A 24555-nucleotide genomic window follows, 5' to 3' on the forward strand; every position below is an offset into this window, starting at 1 on the left:
ATCCATTTCTTCCAGGTTTACTAGTTTATGTGCATAGAGTTGTTTGTAATAATCTCTGATGATGGTTTGAATTTCTGTGGAATCTGTGGTGATATCCCCTTTTTCGTTTTTTATTGCATCAATTTGGTTATTCCTTCTTTTCTTTTTTATTAATCTGGCTAGTGGTCTGTCTATTTTGTTGAACATTTCAAAAAACCAGCTCCTGGATTTATTGATTTTTTGAAGAGTTTTTTGTGTCTCTGTCTCCTTCAGTTCTGCTCTGATCTTAGCTATTTCTTGTCTTCTGCTAGGTTTTGAGTCTTTTTGATCTTGTGCCTCTAGCTCTTTCAGTTTTGATGATAGGGTGTCAATTTTTGATCTCTCCTTGCTCCTCGTGTGGGCACTTATTGCTATATATTTTCCTCTAGAGACTGCTTTAAATGTGTCCCAGAGATTCTGGTATGTTCTGTCTTCATTCTCGATGGTTTCGAAGAACATCTTTATTTCTGCCTTCATTTCGTTGTTTATCCAGTCAACATTCAAGAGCAAGTTGTTCAGTTTCCATGAAGCTGTGCGGTTCTGGGTTAGTTTTTGAATTCTGAGCTCTAACTTGATTGCACTGTGGTCTGAGAGACTGTTTGTTATGATTTCTGTTCTTTTGCATTTGCTGAGGAGTGATGTACTCCCAATTATGTGGTCAATTTTAGAGTAGGTGTGATGTGGTGCTGAGCAGAATGTATATTCTGTGGATTTGGTTTGGAGAGTTCTGTAGATGTCTATTAGGTTTTCTTGGTCCAGGTCTGAGTTCAAGTCCTGGATATCCTTGTTAATTTTCTGCCTGGTTGATCTGTCTAATATTGACATTGGAGTGTCAAAGCCTCCCATTATTATTGTGTGGGAATCTAAGTCTCTTTGTAAGTCATTAAGAGCTTGCCTTAGGTATCTGGGTGCTCCTGTATTGGGTGCGTATATATTTAGGATCGTTAACTCTTCTTGTTGCATTGATCCTTTTACCATTATGTAATGTCCTTCTTTGTCTCTTTTGATCTTTGTTGCTTTAAAGTCTAATTTATCAGAGATGAGAATTGCAACTCCTGCTTTTTTTTTGCTCTCCATTTGCTTGGTAAATCTTCCTCCATCCCTTTATTTTGAGCCTTTGTGTATCCTTGCATGTGAGATGGGTTTCCTGGATACAGCACACCGATGGGTTTTGGCTTTTTATCCAATTTGCCAGTCTGTGTCTTTTGATTGGGGCATTTAGTCCATTTACATTTAGGGTTAATATTGTTATGTGTGAATTTGATACTGCCATTTTGGTGCTAGATGGCTTTTTTGCCCATTAGTTGATGCAGATTCTTCATTGTGTTGATTGTTTTTACCATTTGGCATGTTTTTGGAGTGGCTGGTACTGGTTGTTCCTTTATATGTGTAGAGCCTCTTTCAGGACCTCTTGTAAAGCAGGCCTGGTGGTGACGAAATCTCTGAGTACTTGCTTGTTCACAAAGGATTTTATTTATCCTTCACTTATGAAGCTTAGTTTGGCTGGACATGTAATTCTCGGTTGAAAGTTCTTTTCTTTAAGGATGTTGAATATTGGCCCCCAGTCTCTTCTGGCTTGTAGGGTTTCTGCTGAGAGATCTGCTGTGATTCTGATGGGCTTCCCTTTGTGGGTAACCCGACCTTTCTCTCTGGCTGCCCTTAGTATTTTCTCCTTCATTTCAACCCTGGTGAATCTGATGATTATGTGTCTTGGGGTTGCTCTTCTTGACAAATATCTTTGTGGTGTTCTCTGTATTTCCTGGACTTGAATATTGACCTGCCTTGCTGGGTTGGGGAAGTTTTCCTGGATAATATCCTGAAGAGCATTTTCCAGCTTGGATTCATTCTCTTCGTCGCATTCAGGTACGGCTATCAAACGTAGATTAGGTCTTTTCACATAGTCCCACATTTCTTGGAGACTTTGTTCATTCCTTTTTACCCTTTTTTCTCCATTCTTGCCTTCCTGTTTTATTTCATTGAGTTGATCTTCGACCTCTGGTATCCTTTCTTCTGCTTGGTCAATTCGGCTGTTGATACTTGTGCATGCTTCGCGAAGTTCTTGTGTTGTGTTTTTCAGCTCCATCAATTCACTTATATTCCTTTCTATTTTGTTCATTCTTGTTAGCATTTCGTCAAATCTTTTTTCAACATTCTTAGTTTCTTTGCATTTGGTTAGAACATGTTCTTTAAGTTCACAGAAGTTTCTTACTACCCACCTTCTGAAGTCTGATTCTGTCATTTCATCACCCTCGTTCTCCATCCAACCTTGTTCCCTTGCTGGTGAGGAGTTGTGATCCCCTTTAGGAGGAGTGGTGTTCTGTTTACAGGTGTTTTCATCCTTTTTCTCTGGTTTCTTCCCATCTTTATGGATTTATCCACCTGTCATCTTTGTAGTTGCTGGCTTTCAGGTTGGGTCTCTGAGTGGACGTTCAAATCTCAAAGGACACAAAGAGCAAAGTCCTTAAGAGAGCTAGACAGAAGAAACTCAGTAAATGCAGCTGAATGAATGAACAAATGAACCAATAAATGTGCTTTGGCAATTCCACTGAATTTCCTGTCTTTAATCCCCTTTTCAACTCTGCAAAACAATTAAATCTTGGACTACTTTCCTCATGTTTAGAAATTCATTATGTTCTCTTTCTTTTAAAGCAGAGAATATGACCTTGCTGTCTTGTTTAGGACTCCAGTGTGTATTGGATCCAGCGTGAGCTCTCTTTCTGGAGCAATGCCATTGCAAGGTTTTAGGCGGCTCCCTATGTTAGTCTCAGGGCCTGTGAAGGCTGAGAGACTCTCCAGTTGCTAAACCCATGTCAGAGTCCACAGTGGAATAGGAACCACCGAAAGTCTGTCACTTACTGTTTCCCTGCAGTAAGGAGCCATCACCAGTCTTCTTACTTTCCCCTCTCTGTTAAATTCCAGTGTTCTCTCTTAGATGATCTATTTGAAGTGCGATTACCTATTTGTTATGTTGCTTCTTTTTTGTGGAGAGATGGGTACCAGGTACCTCTTGTCAGCCATCTCGAAGCCCCTCCTTGTCCTTTTACTTTTGGGTTGTCACATTTCTTTATGTATTTTAGAAAAAAGTCCCTCATCAGATATGTAATTTACAAATATTGTATCCTTTCCTGATGATTGTGTTTTCACTTTCTTCATAATATTCTTTCAAGCACTATGAAGTGTTCTTTGAAACACCAAAAAGTTTTACATTTTGATAAAGTAAAAATCTGTTTTCCTTTTGTTGCTCCTGCTTTTATGGTCATAGCTAAGAATCTTTTGCTAAATCTCAGGTTATGGAGATTTGCCCTGTGTTTTATTTTAGGGATTTTATAGTTTTAGCTATTACATGTAGGTATTTGGTGCATTTGAGTTAATTTTTATATATAGTGTGAGATGGGTCCCATTTTATTCTTTTGAATGTGTCTATCTAGTTGTCACAGTATATTTGGTTTATTCTTCCCTATGCTGTGGTCTGGAAAGTTCTACCAGGGAAAAGCTAGTGTGACTCTGGTACTTACCTTTATGTTTATCTTCTCTTTTACTGTCTCTTTTGCTGTCCTTAGTCCAGCGCATGAGAGGAGGTGCCCATTATCTTCTGTCCAACTTTACAATTATTCATTGTGAAGAAAAGGAAGAAATCCAAAACAAGATAGTTGGTCATGGTCTCCCATATAATTTTTAAATGTCAATATCTATAATATTCTAAACATAATGAAAGTTTGTTTTTTCAGATTTTGGTTAGGCAGTTGAGGAAGTTTACATAAATAATATAAAGACAGTTTTCTGAATAACAAACAACAACAACAACAACAAAAACTGACAGATACGACCAATTGGAATTTGTGAGAATGGAAATAGATAAGGTTAGATGCCAAACAGAGTGTAGTCTAATGGGCATGTCTCCACTATCAGGAGAGCAGAACTCACAAAATCAAAGTGATGTGATCATCTCAGGGATCATTGACTGGGTGATCACTGATGAAACTGCTTACCAAAGCTAAATATTTTTAAAAATACAGTAAGAAGCAGCTGCTATAGGTTTCACTTAGAGGAAGAAGAAAGTTCATTTTAAAAAATAAGAAATGATACAGACTGATGAAAACTGGAAAATTAAATTCTTAGACAGACTTAAAAAAGAAATGACTAGATAATTAGCTTCAAAATTGAGTTTTAGTTGTATTTATTTACTTATGTAATTTAATACTTTATTTTATTTTATTTATTTTTATTGGAGATATTTGCCTGTAATGGGCAACAGAGATTCTGCCTCTATATCTCAGGAACAAACTAGTTAGTCTAAGAACTGTAATGGTGCTGATTGCAAGAAGATTTTAATACTATTGGGGTAAGGGTTGCAGAAGCAGGGAAAGAAAAACTATCTAAATTAAACTATGAGCTAATAAGGGGTCATTTTGTATGTGTATCCTAAAACAGCAGGAATAGACATTCACCATGAGGATGAGTTAGGCAGAGCTTCAGGTATGCCAATGTTGCTCCCTTCTTCCTCCCTTAGAATGAATCTACTAATTGGACTACTGTATTTGAATAATTAGACCCTAGAATGATCATGGGTATGTACTTTAAACTCTGCACCTTAGTTTTCATGTGTGATTACTGTGTGCAACTGTAGCATCTACATGTAGGCTGTTTGTTAGAATTACATGAAAACTATATAAAGTTCTTGATATACAGTAAGAACTCAATAAATATTAAGTATATCTAACAAAATATACATGTGTGCCACGTGACAAAACACAAATATTATATTATGAAAATGTGATGTCATCAGGTTGAAAATTCAGACTTTTGATTTCATTTATTCCATTTAACTGTTCCATTGCTTTAGAATTGGAAGTGTTATTTTAGTAAAAAATATGATCGTGAAGTCACATCCCTTAGAAAACTTCATTCCAAAAGATTTTTTTTTATTTTGCCAATTGAGGTTCTCTATTTCAAATACATATATTTCAAGTAATGTTTAACCTTTTGTAAAGTATCACATAGAATAAAATGGTTTTTATTAATTAAGTGTAAATTACTACAGGATCAATATTAACAAGCTGGAAGAAAAATGGGGTAGTTACCTTCAGTGATAAATAGTTTAATAAAGCAAGAAGATATGTAGTAAATAAACCTTTTTTAAAAAAAGTTTTAAACTTGTTTGGAAACTCAGAACTCTCCTGAAATTTCTGTGAATTTGCAATTTTCCATCAGTGTAAATAAATTTTAATGGTCTAGCAAGCACTATATAATTATATGTGCAACGACATAATGAATGTGTTTACATTTTATACATTATAAAAATATTATGGCATTATTAAAGTATGATTTTGGATTATAAACCGTACTTCTTGAAAAAAATAACACATTTAAAACTAAGAGGTTATTACCTAAAGGAATTAAGAGGAGATAAAATGCTAAAATAAATAAATAATTTTTTCACTGACCAATGCAACTAAGGAAAAATCTAAAAGAAACATTTAGCAGCAAATGTAAAAAAATATATATATAGTTTTTAGATTAACATTGAAATGCTTCTCTGAAGGCAAGCAATTATATTATTCCAGGGCACTGAATGCTTACTTACAAAGCTTATATCGTAAGGGCATGTTTGCTTTTAAGATTTGTTTCAGCTGCAAATCTGAGGCCACAAAGATAACTGTTAGTTACACTTGGTGGGGTAAGCTGTCCATTTCCTCTTTGAGGGGAGACATGTTGATAAAAAATTCTACTGAGTTTTTGTTTCCTTCTGATTGTTTCTTATACTTGAATACTGTTAATATAATTTGTGTACCATTGCACAGAAGAAAAGAAATAATGAAAATGTTGGGTGTGTTGTGCTCATAATCATAGCTGTACATATGTAACTAAATGAACTGGTAATAATTGTTTAAATATATATGTATAAATTTGCATGTGTCTATTTATATGTATGCATATATACATTTTTAACACACTTATGCTATGTATGCATAATATTAATACTTGCTTAAATAATTGCAGAATCATAGAAATTCCTGTTTACTAAGACATTCCATATTATCTTCATTTAATTGTAAAGAAGGCTTGAGAAAAATATTGAAAAAAATGTGAAATTCTGATGGCACAAAATACTTTTTGACATCTGATGTTATAAACCTACCCTTATAGTAAAGCTGTGTTACATGAGAGTGAAGCACTTAATATACTTTCTAGTAAATAAACATCAGTGACATTTTGGAAATATACTGATTATTGTACAATAAAAGACAAATCGACTTTCTACTTTCTATTTTTTCCTCATTCAAAATATATTTTTTATTCTCTTGATGGCTACCACATTATTGGAATGTAATTAGGACTCACAAACAATTTACAAATATTTACTGAGTACCTAGTATTTATTTATTTCTTCAATCACAAGGTTAAATGACCGCTGAGTTCCAAAGAACTGTGTTAAAGAACATGATGAAGAGGGCAGGGAAGTAACCCGTCCTGCTCTTTTTTGGTTTTGTGCTAATTGTGGCCATAGGAATAAATCAGATGAAATACTCATAAATTAAAATTGTTGTTTCTAAGGAAAGAGGAAGCTGAAGTAGAAGAAAATGAGCTAACATTAAGTAGAAAAATCAGGCAAAGAGTGACTGAGATCTTAATGAAGAGGAATTAAGCCTTTGTCATAGAGAGGGCAATAGCCTTCAAGTTGAAGGAGTAGCATATACAGACAGCTCAAAATGGGAAAGAACGTAGCTTTTTAATTAATTGAAAGAACCACAATGTGATGAGAATGTAATGAGAAAACACAGAATATAATTAGAATGCTAGAAAGGGGACCGATTTTTCAGGGCCTTAGAGGCCAATGGAAATAGTTTAGAGTTTTTTTTTTTTTTCTTCTGGGTGCTTTTAGAAGGCATTAAAGGGTCTTTGATAGGTAGAGATGTGATCTATTTTATGTTAAGATAAAGTTTTTTTCTATTATGTGAAAAATTGATTGAACTTAGGCAAGAATGGAAAAGCAGAGATTGATTGAACTTAGGCAAGAATGGAATAGCAGAGTTAAGAGTCACTTATAATAATTGAAGCCAAAAATAATAAGGACAGAATTAAAATGATGGAGTGGAAATAAAGAGAAGAGGATAGTATCAAGGAGTGGCTGAAGGAAAAGGGAAATTGAAGGAATCAAGGGAGTTTTTAAATTATCTGGCATAAAAATCTCTGTGGATGGACTCAGAGATGTCTTGTGAGTGAAAGAGAGGAGGCTTATTTTCATCAGAAAATTCTGAGTTTTTTTTTCCATTCTTCCTCATATTTTAGTGGAGAATCAAAGGGCAATTGCATATGTAAATATGGATATTAGCAAGAGATAATTGTGAGTAGACAAAAAATAGTATCTAAACCTATGGAAACTCATTAAATAATCTAGGTAGAAAAGGATTGGAGAGAAGAAAAGAAAGGTCACATTGGAGAGCACAAAAGAGTTGAAAACATTAAAAGCTTTGGCAGAAAATTAGAAACCAGCTAAGGGAGCAGTGATAAATTAGTGAGGAAAAAGGAAAAACTGAAAAGAGCATGCCATGAAACGCAAGAAATCACAGTACTTCAGGGAGCAGGAAATAGTCCACAGTATGATGGCTTTTGAGGGTTAAAATGAGATGGAGACAGAGATATGTTACTGGCAACCTTGAAGAAAGATGTTTCAATGGCATGATGACAGCAGAGCCATTCCATTAAGAGTTTACAGTTGAGAGAGGGAAAAAAGAGTAATTGTTACAACATAGTAAATTGCTGTGGTATGAAAGAAAGAGACATTTATTCGAACTTAAACTATCAGTGTAGGATCCTTTTAGAAGAGGATATCTTTAGGTTGCAACAAATATTCTTTCCTGTGGGATATATAAGATATATATCTGAAATAACAAAATTATTTAAAAGAAACTCTTTCAATTGAAGATTCTTCAGGCATGATCTATATTATCTTCTCCACACCAATGAACCTGCCAAATATATTACTTGTAACAGGCCTGGGTTTGATTGAAGACTAGAAAACAAAATTTTTCAATAAGATGCTTTTTATTTCAGGAAAGCATCAATACAAAAGTCATGGGATTCCTAAAATTAAAAATTCTGAGTACGAATTAGGTAGCCCTCCTGAACTTACTTTTTACATTCAATTAAAACAATCATATTATGTAATATAATATTAACTACTCTGTCTCAGTTGATTATTTGCATGTACATTTTCTAAGTAGAATATAAAGTTTTGGAGATCAGGGGCATAACTTGTTCAACTTGGATGCTCAAGTTCCATATGACTCTTAACAAACACTCAGATAGGAATTTGGTGGATGAAAGAAAGTATGAATGGGGAGAGGTGATATACTGAGTGAGAATTGAAAGAGTACTAGGAGAAAAACACAAGGGAATGAAGAAAATGAGCAGAAGAGAATGACACTTGGAGGAAATGGTTTAAAGAAAAGCCACATGGCACTTTAAGCAAAAGAGTGTTGGCTGAACCAAAAAGTATGTGGGAGAAGGAAAGTGTGGTTCAAAAAAACCTGGGAAAAACTTTAGAAGCCAAGTTGAATAGAGATTTAAGCACTGTTCTGCAATCATAAGTGTGCCATCAAAATCTGTAAGCCATATAATAAATTAAAAAAAGATTTGTGTTTTAGAATAATAACTTCAGCAGTAGTTGAACTGCTCAAGACCATCCATGAGAGCAGTCAAAAGTGAGTTCAGTTATTTAAGCTTGAACACTAAAAGAATGACAGACAGCAAATTTGAAGAAGAAAATAATGAGATTTCATTAGGACACTGTTTAAGTGTGAGGTTTATCCAAAGCATTAATGCAATATTTATCAGCAATTCTGAAATATGAACCTTGGTTTTGGAAAAATGAATAGCAAATTTGATTAACATGCTTATATGTGAATTCCTGTGACTGTGCTGAGTGTTCCCCAAATAGGTACAGTTTTAAAAACTAAAACGATGGCTGAAATCATAGAAGTTAACAACAGATGATACCAAAAAGGAGTATTTTTAAAAAATTAATTCTAAAATGAGAACAAAGTTGAAATGATCATCTATTGGATACAGATGTAGTAAGGTGATCAGGGAGAGAAGGACAATAAGAAAGGATTAATTATAATAATGAAGGTGAGGGGACTTAGCTCTGAAAGATGTACAGAAGCATTTGTTGAGTGTTGTCTATTTGAGGGCGGTTTTATACATGCTCTTTTCTAAATTTTACAAAAAATAAAATAAATTATCCTTGTTGTAATAGAGTCTCAGAGAAATTCAGTAACTTGTCCAAATTTATGTTGTACATGATAGTTAGGATTTTAACCCTCGTCTGCCTTATGTCCAAAGCCCACAAGAATAAGAAATTGGAATCAGAAAGAGAAATTTTATTATTTGGGGTCCTGGAGGTAGCGTCTCATTCAGTGGTGCTGAGAGTTTATCATTAATATCCAACATGAAATTAAGGATTAAAAAAACACTGAAATCATGAAGAAAACATGTTATTCATTACTAAGAACATATCATTAGTCCTTTTTCTAATTTGAATTAGAACATATATTTTACATATACCCCCAAATTAAGCTAGAATATAGCTTATGAAACATGACTGGTGTTTTGATAAAATTAATTTTAGATTTATTTTATATAATGAAGGGTTAAATGAGTAGAGCTAATACTTTATGTTCAAAGACAGTTTAAAAAAATCTACACATGCCATATCAAGAGAATATTTTCCTATGAGAAGCTCTTATTTTAGATTTCTTCTTTGTACTTTGACATTGGCATCATAGATAATCGGGACCGATGATGTGTCTGTGAATAAACCTTAAGCAATGAGTCATACAATGTGGACCATGTGCCTGACACTTCTGCGTGTTGTCAGTGGTGCTGTTTTACAACATGGATTAAGAAAAAAAAAATTGACCAGCCATATAGTGTTGTTGATAGTATTAAAGATGGACACATGCCTGGTAAGTTGATAAAAACAAAGAGGAAGCTTCCACATGTGACCTAGCTAGGGATGACTACAGAAATGCAGACTATTTCTGTTGACCTTAAGTTTTCATAATGTAAAGTCTTAATTTATTTCTTTAAAAATATTTTAGGCACCTGCTATATTCTGGCATTTATACTAGATGGTGGAGATATAAATGTATTTAAGGCAAGGACCCTGCTCATAATGAGCCTAAGAATGACAGGTACAATTGTGTGCATCCACTTATACACACAGAAACCCCAAATATTAGACACCCTTCAAATCTTACCCCCAAATATAAGGGTCTTACAGTTAGCTAATTTTAAAAATCTGAAATAAATTGGAAAAATGACATATAAAAGGAAAAATAAGAGAAAAACTTTATTTTATATTCTGTTCACTTGGAGAAACAACTTTAAAATAGAAAAAAAATGTGGCAGTTGAGATATCTAAGATTGTAGAGTTGAAATCTGTGACCTTGTGTTGACCCCCAAAACTATTTTTGTTTGGGAACCAGAGTAAGCCAACAATATTGCTAGTTCCTTAGTGCCATTTTGAAATTGCACTATTCTGGGAAAGTATTTTTGAGAAAGCATCTGGGGTGTGTAGTCTTCTCTGGCTTTTGCAGGGGACATGGACCCTGGAATACCATCATCTCTATGCTAGGTGACCCTTCAGTTTTTAAAGCATATATGAAAACCATTTGCAATACCATGAACATAACACATTCCTTTAAGGGGTTCTAACATTTGACATTTTATGTATCAATAGTCTCATAGTTTATCTTTACAAGTGCTAGAATTGTTGTGATTGTAATTAATGTCATCACACTAAGCTATGGGAAAAAACATCATTTTCTTCTAAATGTTGCTAAACTGAGGAAAAATATATATAATTCATGATGAGGCAGTTCAATTAACCTTTAGCACTTGATATATGTTGGTACAAGCAGTTCATTTCTGCCATCTGCTTCACTTGCAGGATTTAAGTTGCTTATGATACTACTGTCAAATAGAAGAGATTTGAATAAGCTAAGAAAAGTTTGATGTATTTAGAAATCTGTAATCATTAAGTGATTATGTGTGTGGTTGTATATGTATATATAAAGTGCAATCATTGTATAAGGGCACAAGTTTCATGTATGAGAAGATAACACAATTGAAATACTGCATGAGCAATTCCCTCTTAAAATCTGTTAAATAAATCTTTTTGTACTTTTGATTCCATTGACAATTATTCTCAACTGTGTTATAAAGTAGCCAACTAGCTGGAGGCTAAGGGCCTGTATTGATGTGATATTAGGCAGTGGTGCGGGCCAAAGAAGACCATTAAAAGCTACAATTTCTTTTGATATCTCCTTTTATATGACAAAATTTGGAAATTTTGTATTCTAGTTTATAGGTAGATTCTTCTGGGAAGCTACTAGCTACCCAGGTTTGAGAAGACCACTATATCAAAATCTGCAAAAGTACTTGTTTATTAAAGACACCCGCAGACTAATGCTTAGCACAATGTCTGGAATATAACAAATTCTTCTTGGTGGATAACACAGTCTTATTTTTGTGGTAGTAAATAGTACATTATTAAAATTATCTGTAGGTCTAAAAGAAGCCAAAATAAATAAAAAAGCACTATAAAAAGACATATGAGGAAAATGTGTATCTTGTTGGCCCTTCTTCCCATCTTAGAATAGCCCAGCCTCCTTTGCATCTCCTCATTCCAGCTTCTGCCTTCTGTGTCCCAGCCCAGGACAGCACCAGCTCCGTGGACCAGAGCTCATGGATTGCCAATCAGTTTTAGGTATTGCAAGGACTGCTGCCTAGAGTTAGGTCCACAACATTATTAACTAACCTCTTAATAGTGAGCATTTCATGCTTTGGAATAGAACATATTTGGAGATATGTAGATTTCTAAGAAATCCTGAGATTGACCTTTTTTTTTGTATGGGTATTGTCAATTTGATTAACCAGGCCTCTGAATATATTTACCTGATGTTGTGACTGTTCTAAGAGCTCTTTATATATGTACACATACATAGAATATATGTAAATATATAAATATAAATATATATAAAACATGATAATTATCAGCCCAAGACCTTTGTATTAATGAGATAAAAATTATCAAGTTTGAATTAGGAAATATTGAACCTGGTTAAGCTCTATAGCAGAAAAACAAACAAAACATTACTAGCTTCAGTGTTTTGAAAATTCAGATATTTAAAATTTCATTTGATCACTCTGTATTGGAAATGGTAGTCTGAATAAAGCCCGCAAAATGCTTTGTTTGTTCTTTTTCCCCTAACCCAATATCAATTTTCTTTTACACTGCATCTTTCTAGGTTGTCTTTTTCAGAGGCTGATGTAGATCGATTATCTATCTGGAGGAAGGAGGATTTTTTTAGGCATGTTGACACTGAGCACACTGTTACATTTTCTCATCCTGTAATCCTGACATTTTTGGAGAAATTTTCTTCGTGGCCTATTTCATATTGTTAATGCTTTTACATAAAGCAATATTTATTACCCATTATCAGTAATACGTTTATACACTTAAAGAAAAGATAAAAGATTTTCCAAACTTTAGAATAATGTTCAAATTAGACTCTCAAATGATATAAACAATTACCACTGTAAAAATGTAAATGATTAAATTGTGGCTAAATCTTTTAAACAATTAAAAAGTTTGCCCCTGCGAGTTAATATGTTTGTATTATCTATTTCAATAACTTAAAACCTAGGAGATAATTAGACAACAGAATCTATTAAGTCATTATGACTTTTTTTTTTTTGCCTGAAGAAATAGATTACATTAATAGATTTCATCATCTGTAAATGCCATAATGCCTGGAGGTAGTTCCTGCTTATTATAAAAGGAATTAAACATAACATTCATATGAATGCATATGAATCCTCTAGTTTTATTGTGTCCTTTAAAATAATTTAACTAAGTGACTGGAAGATTATTATTTTGCATTAGAGAGCACAGGACTTTCTTGTTATTTTAAGCATTTATTTAATAATAATATTAAATTTGTATTAAATATAAATTAACATTAAAGGTGCATTGTCCAGACCTCCAGAGGATTTTATGAATCTATAATAAATATATATGGCTCATGAGTTTGTCATGACCCAGAGGATACGTTTCCTGCAACCTATAGCATGCATTTTGCAAATGTTCCAAAGTGCCTGCTGCCTGTGGCAGTAAATGTACTAAGCCGTCAGCTGGTAAATGACTTTGGAAATTAGTTGGAGGTTAATTCTCTGCCTCATTGGCCCCACAAAGTGGACAAACTGTAATTGATTTTGATAGCATTCACAAAGCAGTTTTTTCTATTGAATAATGGAGGTATACTCACAGAGACGTCCTCTAGATACAGGAACAATTAAATGAGTATCAGTGAGATTTCATTAAGAGTTTATGTTTCTGTAATTAATAAACTCTCCTTACTTTCAGGAATTTTGTTGCTTTTACAAAACTACAAACTTTAAACTGTCAAAATGTTTTATTTTTCCTATGGAGTGTTTTCATTTTATTCAAGTATCCTGCGCTAGCACTAATATTCTATTTTCATATATATTGTTATAGAAAGAAGCAGCATTGGCCATGCATGTTCATTTGTGTCCATAACCACATGAAGGAAAGAGCAAAGAGTTACTCTCTGGGAGTTGCTTACTCCTTGTCCTCAAGTAAGCATCTTGAGCAAAAGGAGTAAAATAGATCAGGAACATGTTCACTGTCATGGATCTTGTTCAATAGTTACATAGAAAAACTAAGTCAATATTTTTTTCACTTAAATGAAGTCCTCTAACCGCTCAATAACAGATCAATTGTACCTGTATCTGTTAACTGTGTATTTTACAAAATCTAGACCTTTTTAAATCTAAGCTGGATGAACAGACCTGGTAGCTCTTTAAAATATACCAAAAATAGGTGTACTGATAAATTTGATGAGATGATTATATTTTTAAATCTAAGCTGGATGAACAGAACTGGTAGCTCTTTAAAATTTACCAAAAATGGGTGTACTGATAAGTTTGATGAGATGATTATAGAATGTGTAATTGCATAAAGTATAGGCTTATTATACTGAATCTCTTGAAAGAATTAAGCCCAATATATTCTTCTAACCCAGTACAGGCACTGTAATTTCAGACAGTCTAAGACATAGTTACAAACTAAACACAATACTAAGCTATTATTTTTATGTGCCATTTTAAAATTATACTATTCTTTATAAGTATATTAGCTCAGATCTACATAGTAAGTGCTGGAATTAAGATTTTAGGACAGTATGCATGTTAACTTTAGATAATTCATAAATAAATAACAGATTTTTAGAGGCAGGCAGGGCATCCTTCAAATAGTAATAGTAAATACCAGGTAAGGTGTACATTATCTATTTTGATGTCTTCCAGAGGCAGTCAGCAAAAATAAACTCAATTCTTTTCTTTATTATCCTGAAAACACTAGAAAAAGACAAGTCAAAACACTAGAATGGAGATTACAAATTCTACAAATAAAAATGAAATGCTATCTTTGTCTACACATAAGTTTACAAGTTCATTGAAAAATACCACAATTTGGAGTATTCAGATTAACTTTTGTGTCTTGATTATTGAATTGCTATATTCAATATAGGCTTTAACATTTTTTAAATTTTATTTTTAAATTTTAAAGTTTTAATATACTTATTTATTATTTTTCATTTATTTTGAGACTGGGTTATGAGACCTGGCTAATTTTCGTATTTTTGGTAGAGATGAAGTTTCACCATGTTGCAAAGGCTGGTCTCCAACTCTTGGGCTCAAGTGATCCACCCACCTCGGCCTCCCAAAGTGCTGGGATTACATGTGTGAACCACCATGGCTGGCCCATATTGGCTTTTATATTGTATTACAATAGCAATTTGTCAGGAATGAAGACCATGTCATGCAAAGCTTCGAAACAATAAGGAAAAATTCTTATTTGAATATGGAACCCACTCTAAGCCCTCAAGTCTCCCAGTCAGGGAGCCATATATCCTCAATGTCTTTCATTTGATAGGGCATTGTTCATGTGATTTTGAAGGATCATTGGAGCCAAACAAGCATGTCAATAATTCAAGACATGTTATTTCTCAGGCCATAAATTTACTTATTGTTATCAATGGAGGAAAAACACTTACTTTTTACCATTAGTGTGTAGTAAAGTGAGATAATGGCCAAAATGCACCTAGAGAAATGCCAAAAACTCAATAAATAGATCTCGAATTAGTCAGCCCCAGCTGCTATAACATAATAGCACAGATTGGGTGGCATGACCAAGAGAAGTTTTTATTCTCTCAGTTCTGGATGCTGGAAGCCTGAGATCAAGTTATTAGCTGATTCTGTTCCTGGAGAGGGCCCTCTCTTCCTGGTTTGCAAATGGCTGCCTTCTTGCTATGTTCTCTTGTGGTAGAGAGAGAAAGAGAAATCTCTTTGTCTTCCTCTTCCACCAATCCAATTGGATTAGGACCTAACCTTATGACCTCATTTAATTACCTCCTAAAAGCCCTCTCTCCATATATAGTTAAATTAAGAGTTAGAGCTTCAACATGAATTGGGGTGTGGGGGCATATAATTCAATTCATAGTGGAGTTACTTAAAAACTAGTGTTTAAAAAATATTTTAAAAAATTCCTCATTAGGGCAAGCTCCAGTCCTCTCTCAGTTAATGGAGATTGTCTGATATATTTTAGGTCATCTTTCTGAAAGGCTCACTAGCCAAGTTGGCCTGATTAAATTCCATGTTCTCTGCTTCTGTGAGTTTATTTGTGAAGAAGTAGCGAGAACATTTTCTTCTTTTATGTTCTCAACTCTCTGAACTGTGCCTGACATAGGCAAACACAGGGTCCTTAGAAGCTGCTGGGTAGAACCACTAATAGGACTATTTGGTATTATGGCTGGGGTGTAATTGCTTTTCAGTTTTACAGTTTTACTAGAAGACTATTATTGCTCTGTCAGAGTTACTTCAGAGCCAGCTGTTTAAACAATAAAATTTGTTCAAAATAGGCCTTTACTGACAATTTTCCTCTTTATAATGGGTGCTACTGCCTCCATAAAGTTGGTTTCTTTTTTAGGTGTCTGATGGCTGTCAGAATTCTTTTCAGTTCCTTTAATGATGCTACAGCAAAGCATTTATTATAGTTTTTACTTCTTTGACTATTTCATAATAACTCAAAAAATGAGGAATGGGTTTTCAAAGATAAAATATAGCAAACTCCTGTAAAGCAGTAAACTAAATGTAAATTCTACATATAACACAGTAATGAAAATACTCAAATTACTACATGAATTTTATAGCTATTTAGCTTCAGCAGGAAACAATAAATTAGCTGGAAGATAAGTTCAAAGAGAAAGTACAATTGAGGAAATATGTGTGTGTGTGTGTCTGTGTGTGTGTGTGTGTGTGTGTGTAAGAGAAAGACAGAGAGAGAGAGACAGAGAGAAAGAGAGAAACACACACGAGAGATAAAATGAGGTAAGAAAGAAAGAATTGAAACATAATCCCTGAATAGACCAGTAACGAAGTCTGAAGTAGAGGCAGCAACTAATAGCCTACCAACCAAAAAAAGTTCAGGTCCAGACGGGTTCACAGCCTCCAAATTCTACCAGACGTTCAAAGAGAAACTGATAGCATTCCTTCTGAAATTATTCCAAATAATACTAAAAGGGAATCCTCCTTAATTCATTTTATGAGACCAACATCATCCTGGTACCAAAACCTGGGAGACATACAACTAAATAAGAAAATTTCAGGCCAGTAACCATAATAAACATTGATGTAAAAATATTCAATAAAATACTAGCAAACTGAATGCAACACAACATCAAAAAGCTTGATCCATCACGATCAAGGAGGCTTCATCCCAGGGATGCAAGGATGTTTCAACATCTGCAAATCTGTAAACATAATCCATCACCTAAACAGAACCAAAGTCAAAGACTGCATGATTATCTCAATAGATGCAGAGAAGGCCTTTGACAAAATTCAACAGTCCTTTATGCTAAAAACTCTCAATAAACTAGATATTAATGGAACATATCTCAAAATAATAAAAACTATTTATGACAAACCCACAGCCAATATCATACTGACTGGGCAAAAACTGGAAGCATTCCCTTTGAAAACTGGCACTTGACAAGTGTGCCCTCTCTCACCATTCCTATTCAATATAGTATTGGAAGTTCTAGCCAATCAGGCAAGAAAAAGAAATAAAGGTATTCAATTAGGAAAAGAAGAAGTCAAATTGTCTCTATTTTCAGATGACATGATTGTATATTTAGAAGACCCCATCATCTTGGCCCAAAGTCTCCTTAAGATGATAAGCAACTTCAGCAAAATTTCAGGATACAAAATCAATGTGCAAAAATTATAAGCATTCCTATACACCAATAAGAGACAGAGAGCCAAATCATGAGTGAACTCCCATTCACAATTGCTGCAAAGAGAATAAAATACCTAGGAATACAACTAACAAAGGATGTGAAGGACCTCCTCAAGGAGAACTGCAAACCACTGCTCAAGGAAGTAAGAGAGGACAAAAATAGATGGAAAAACATTCCCTGCTCATGGTTAGGAAGAATCAGTATGGTGAAAATGGCCATACTGCCCAAAGTAATTTATAGATTCAATGTTATCCCTATCAAACTACCATTGACTTTCTTCACAGAAGTGGAAAAAACCATCTTAAACTTCATATAGAACCAATAAAGAGCCTGCATAGCCGAGACAATCCTAAGCAAAAAGAACAAAGACAGAAGCATCACACTCTCTGACTTTAAACTCTACTACAAAGCTACAGTAATCAAAACAGCATGATACCAGTACCAAAACAGAGATATAGACCAAGGGACCAGAGTAGAGGCCTCAGAAGGAATACCACACATCTACAACCACCTGATCTTTGACACACCTGACAAAAACAAGCAATGGGGAAAGGATTCCCTGTTTAATAAATGGTGTTGGGAAAACTGGCTAGCCATGTGCAGAAAGCTGAAACTGGACCCCTTCCTTACACCTTATACAAAAATTAACTCCAGATAGATTAAAGATTTAAAAATAAGACCTAAAAACATAAAAAACTAGAAGAAAACCTAGGCAATACCATTCAGGACATAGGCATAGGCAAGGACTTCGTGACTAAAACACCAAAAACATTGGTAAGGGGCAAAATAGACAAATGGGATCCAAGTAAATTTAAGAGCTTCTGTACAGCAAAAGAAACAATCATTAGAGTGAACTGGCAACCAACAGAATGGAAAAAAAATTTGCAAACTTCTCATCTGACAAAGTGCTAATATCCAGAATCTACAAAGAACCAAAACAAATATACAAGAAAAAAACAACCCCATCAAAAAGTGGGTGAAAGATATGAACAGACACTTTTCAAAAGAAGACGTTTATGTGGCCAACAAATATATGAAAAAATTCTTATTATCACTGGTCATCAGAGAAATGCAAATCAAAACCACATTGAGATACCATCTCATTGCCAGTTAGAATGGAGATCATTAAAAAAACACAGAGACAACAGATGCTGGAGAGGATGTGGCGAAATAGAAATGGTTTTCAACTTTTTGTCGGTGTGTAAATTAGTTCAACCGTTGTGAAAGTGTGGTGATTCCTCAAGGATCTAGAACTAGAAATACCATTTGACCCAGCAATCCCATTACTGGGTATCTACCCAAAGGATTATAAATCATTCTATTTAAAGACACATGCGCACGTATGTTCATTGTGGCACTGATTATAATAGCAAAGACTTGGAGCCAACCCAAATGCCCATCAATGATAGACTGGATAAAGAAAATGTGACACATGTACACCATGGAATACTATGCAGCCATAATAAAGGATGAGTTAATGTCCTATGCAGGGACATGGATAAAACTAGAAACCATCATTCTCAGCAAACTGACACAAGAACAGAAAACCAAACACCACATGTTCTAACTCATAAGTGTGTATTGAGTAATGAGAACACATGGGCACAGGGAGGGGAGCATCACACACTGGGGTCTGTTGGGTGGTGGCAGGCAGAGAAGGGATAACAGGGGGTGGGGAGATTGGGGAGGGATAACATTAGGAGAAATATCTAATATAGGTAATTGGGGGATGAAGGCAGCAATCCACCATCGCATGTGTATACCTATGTAACAATCTTGCAAGATCTGCACATGTATCCCAGAACTTAAAGTAAAATTTAAAAAAAAGAAAGATAATGTAAAAAAAAAAGTTTATGTAGACAATAGTCCAGAATTATCCAAATAGATAATAGATATTAAAGCTAAGATTTCAGAAACCCTACCAACCCCATGCACAAAAATGCAATAACTACACATAGACACTACCTAATTATCGTGTTTTCTTATTGATTTACAAACATTCTTTATACATTATCATCATGTATATTTTGATCAGAGTGTTGTTTACGTGAACGTGTTCACTTTATGCCTGTTTATTTAGTTGCACACTATGTACGACTTCCCACAAGTACTAAAAAAACTACATAATACTGAAAAACTGCATAAATAATAAGTCATAGAAATGTACTATTTAATAAAAGAAAAAACAAAGCCTCGAACAGAATGTTTTTATCATTGAATATCTTTGTAAATGAGTAGAATAGCTAAAAGGTTGTTTCAGCGATACTTACCTTTAACAGAGATGCTGCTACTACCTTCATTACATATTAACATATTTTTTATTTCAATAATGGCTCTGCAGGTTACTATCATTTTTTTATAATTTCTAGAGTCAATACAATGGGCAGCATATGTTAGTTTACTGTTCTATCAGGAATTAAACTAAGTTTAATTTTGATTCAAATATTTTATTCGTATCAAATAATACAGTACAATATGTATTTTCTATTTATTAATTTTCTCTTTGTACTTAGATTTATCCTTTAATTTAATTTTAGCTTTATTTCAGAGTTTTTTGATCCACACTAATATATTCAGTGCATTTAACATATCAAAAGATATTGAATATTTAATAGCTGCTAATTGTCACTACTTTGAATTTGTTACATACCTATGTAAGTAAATATGTAAATTATTTAAAATCTCACTTGGATATCATACATAAAATCAATTTTTAATTAAGTGCTAATTTTTAAAGATATCTGTTTAATGTATTATTCATCATAAAAATGTCAAGTGACATCAATTTGAAAACAGTATTAAAGTTTATATAAAATTGTTAGCTTTTGGCAGCTTATTTTGGATCCTACCACATTAGATATTTAACAAAAGAAAAATAAAAGCACATTTTAAGGATCTGGATCATGTTACTAAACAGATATTAGTAAATAGGTTGTATTAATCTAAGAGGATTTTCATGTTTTCAAAGAAGATATTGTAAGGAGACTTTTTAATTAGTAGGAAATAAAAAGTAAGTTTATTTCCTACTAAAAAAACAGCATCAAATGAGATCATTAGTGTTCAAAAAATCTGATTTTGATTAAGTATAGTGCTTAACATTTAAGCAGCCAAAATTACAAATAAATGATTGAATGAATGAGGGAGAGAAAATTCTGAATATTTGCACTGTTGTGAATTAAATATTATAACAATATATAAATAAATTTAATTACCAGATTCATGAAACAACTTTCATAAAGTAGCATAAAGGTATAGTATTGATAGCTCCAGGAGGCAGACAAATTCCTAAGGCAGACAGGGCTGGGTCCTTCAAGCCAAGGAAAGCCTGAGGCCTGAGAACCAGACTGCCAGTTCCAGGTAAAGTCCATGACCAGAGTGAGAAGTTCCTCTATGCCGCTGAGGAAATCAAATGGTGCTTTATTCAGGCCCACTGATGACCAAGCAGCACACACTCCTGTCACTCTCTAGTGTCCACTTAATCTCATTCTTCTTGGCTGTAGGACAAGAACCTGGAGCCCAGTGAATGGTGGGAGTGAAAAGGCCTATAGTATGTTCCTGGTTGGCTCACCAACCTGCAAGTGGTGACACTTTCTGATTCACTGGACTATGGCAGTGAAGAGCAGTGACCATTCTGGGGGCCCAGACCTTGAGATTGCCTGAACAAGAACTGTAACACTGTAACCCTCCTGCCATTTGCTGGTGCCAGGCAGCTGCCCTACATAATGGGAAGTGGCAGCAGTGGGGCCAAGCAAGCCCCGGAGCTGCAGGCTGGAGCTGCTGAGCAGCTGAGCCAAATGAGCTGTAACATGAAGAAACTGAAACATGACCCCCATTTTCTGTGCTGCGGGCAGCAAGAAGGAGAGAGAGCTATAACAGTCTGGAGGCTCAGACCCCAGGACTCCCTGGGAGAGAGCCATAACACCCCTTGGGGCTTCATGGTTGCTGGCATCTCTGAGTTTTGGGGCACACCACATCTCCCTCATCCCAATGTTGATGTCTGAGGCAGAAGATGGTCACAGCATGCCCAGACCAGCTTCAGGCTGAGTGAAGACCCACAATGGGCATGGAATCCAGGCTGATAGTGCAAGCTGAGTACAGCCAGCTGGGCAAAATGGGTTGAACAAACCTATCAATGAGCTTGAAGCTCAGCAAGGTACCAACAGCCAAGGAAATTCTGGCACTATTCGATTCTTCTATAGTCTTTACTGGTTATGTAAATGAAATAAATTGAGGTCAATATTTTATTTATTTTATAGACATGAAAAGAAGGCAGAGACACAATGGGTAACTCATTCTCGGGATGATGGGTGGATAAAAACCTGTGGTGTGTGACACTATTTCCCATTGGATATGTTTGCTTATGATCTTTTCTACAAATCACATTCAATTTGTGAAGATACTTTAGTGAAATATTTTCTAATGAAAATTAGTTCATATTATAATTTGACCTGTGGGTCATATGCATAGGTATAATTAAATTGTATCAAGAGAATCAAATCAGCTGGGCACAGTGGCTCACACTTGTAAACCCAGCACTTTGGGAGGCTGAGGTAGGAGGATTATTTAAGCCCAGGAGTTCCCGACCAGCCTGGGCAACACAGTGAGGCTCTGTATCTCCAAAATTTAAAAAGTTAACTAGGTGTAGTGGCATAGTCCCATCTACTCAGGAGATTGAGGTGGGAAGATCTCTTGAGCCCAGGAAGTTGAGGCTGCAGTGATCTATGATTTCTTATATATCATTTAAAAATTATAATTGATCAATAGAAAAATTTTAAAAACAAACTATATTATAGAGTCCCTTCATAAGCTTTGTGGAATCTAACTGCAATTGCTTCAAAAAATGTTTTACTACTTTTATTAGTAGTGTAGAGAACGTTGTCTAGGTGATAGAGCAAGGCCCTGTCTCAAAAGAGAAACAAATCAAATGTCACTAGATCTTCTTCCTATCAGCCTAAGATTGAAGAGCATCAGAATCTTGACAAATTCACTAGATCTTCTATCAGCCTATGATTGAAAAGCATCAGAATCTTGAAATATTGTCACTTACTCCTAAATGTTTCTTGGTGTGCTGCACACCTAAATTTCCTGTGTTCTTTGGCTCAAGTTTCATTATGGACCTCCCTGGCCTAAGAAGCTACTTTTGGTGATGCATTGTCATAGTCATATCCACTGCCTCTGACCACTGCCTCCACCTTATACCCAATGTTCCTGTTAAAATAGGACATGTGGTCCCTGAGAGTCTCAATCTCAAAGCAGTACTGTGTTCCAAGTGATGAGAATACTCTGTTTTCTTCTATTCCTCTTATACTTTGTAACATTGGCCCAAAGAAGCAGTACTTGCATTTTATAAGATCCTTAACGAAAACTGCTGTTTTATATTCTGTTTGTAGTTTCTTTTGTTTTCTTTTCTTTAAAAAAAAATTTAAGTTCTAGGGTACATGTGCAGGATTGTTACGTAGGTATACACATGCCATGCTGGTTTGCTGCATCCATCGCCCTGTCATCTACACTACGTATTTCTCCTAATGTTATCCCTCCCCAATCCCCCCACCCTCTGCTATCCCTCCCCTAGCCACCCCAACCCCCAACAGGACCCTGTGTCCATAGGTTCTCTCCTGAGGTTACGAGGTCATAGAGTCCAGCAAGAGCTTGGGACAAACCCTCACATACTTCTTCAGCTCTCCATAGCCCTGAATCCCTTCCCCCAAATCTCTTCCAGAACAAAGCTCTCAGTCAAATATCTCCAAGATAGTTCTGTTCTTGGTGCTATCCATCATACCAGCCTGACATATCAGTCAGAGATTAAGCTCAAATGGACTGTCATTGACACTGCAGCCTCTGTTGAAAGGCAAATCTGTGCAAAGGCATTATGAAAGAGCATAAGAAAAGAAGCATTCTTGTGAGTCCTTTTATGTATTGTGATTAGACCCTAGAATGTTTCCCTGAAATTAAGCATTTAAGTGAAAGTGAAGAAGCCTCTGGGCCTCATCTCTATTTCCATAATAGTCTTACTTACTTAATCTACTCTTTTATTGAGTTATTTAAATAAGAAGCTGTTTTTATTTCCCTTGGATACAATAAACTCTAAAAATAAGCACAGGATCAAACTTATTTTAGACTTTGTTTTTTTAACCTTAATTTAGGTATGTTATGTTGAATAAATAATCTGTATTTAAGAGAGAAAGAAAAAAATACTCCTTAATGATGCTTTCGTTACATTTTTTTGAATAATTTAAGGCATATCCACAAATTCAGAGTTTATGCAAAAACTTTTCTATATGTGAGTTTGTACCTTATTTAGAATTAAAATATTTTTGGATTCTAATTAGTTAATTTAAAATATCAGTTGAATAAATATATACATGTGTATTAACTGGGTAAGTAATACTTTACAGACTTAGCCACAGGAAACCATAGTGGTCATTTTTTCAATTTGATTAAAGAATATTTTTATCTAGAATACATGTGGAATTCTGATGGACAGTTTCAGACAGTGTACAAATTCTTACCATGTATCTTTATATATTGTGATTAGACTGTATAATTGTTATCTGAAATTATGCTTTTTTCTTGCTGAAAGAGAATAATAGGATGATATTTTTTATCTGTATATTGACTTAACTTATACCTTTGCTCAAGAACTTTACATAAATAAAAAGACTGAGTGCTAAATATGATATGAAACTGTGAGATTAATGTTTTTCAAATTCAAATAACTCATGCTGGGCATGACTTGAATTATTAGGGAAAATTTTATGAAAACCAAAGTAAGAATAATAGTTTTCTCTTTGAAATATAGACTACTAGTTCAAAATAGCATATCAAAAATAACAAAGACTTAGGAAAGAAAAAAGCCTGTATGTACAGTAGGAAATATTACTTAAAACGCCTTTTTAGTGACCTACTTTGTGTATGGAATGCTGTTAGAAACTGTAGAAATGGAAAACTATTAGGACTTGTCCGTAGATATTTAGAACCCAGTAAAAAGAGAGGGTGAATTTAACAAGTTCTTCTGTCATGAAGAAAAATGCTAATAAGCAAAAGTGAAAAAATTTAAAAAGTGATTTAAAAGCTCTGAAGAAATACAGAACTCATCTACATAGGGGATTCAGGGAATGTCTCTGACAAAAGGTGGGCCAGAGGAATTGGAGAT

Source organism: Cebus imitator, unplaced genomic scaffold (genome assembly GCF_001604975.1).
Source record: "Cebus imitator isolate Cc_AM_T3 unplaced genomic scaffold, Cebus_imitator-1.0 Scaffold90, whole genome shotgun sequence".
Lineage (NCBI taxonomy): Eukaryota > Metazoa > Chordata > Mammalia > Primates > Cebidae > Cebus > Cebus imitator.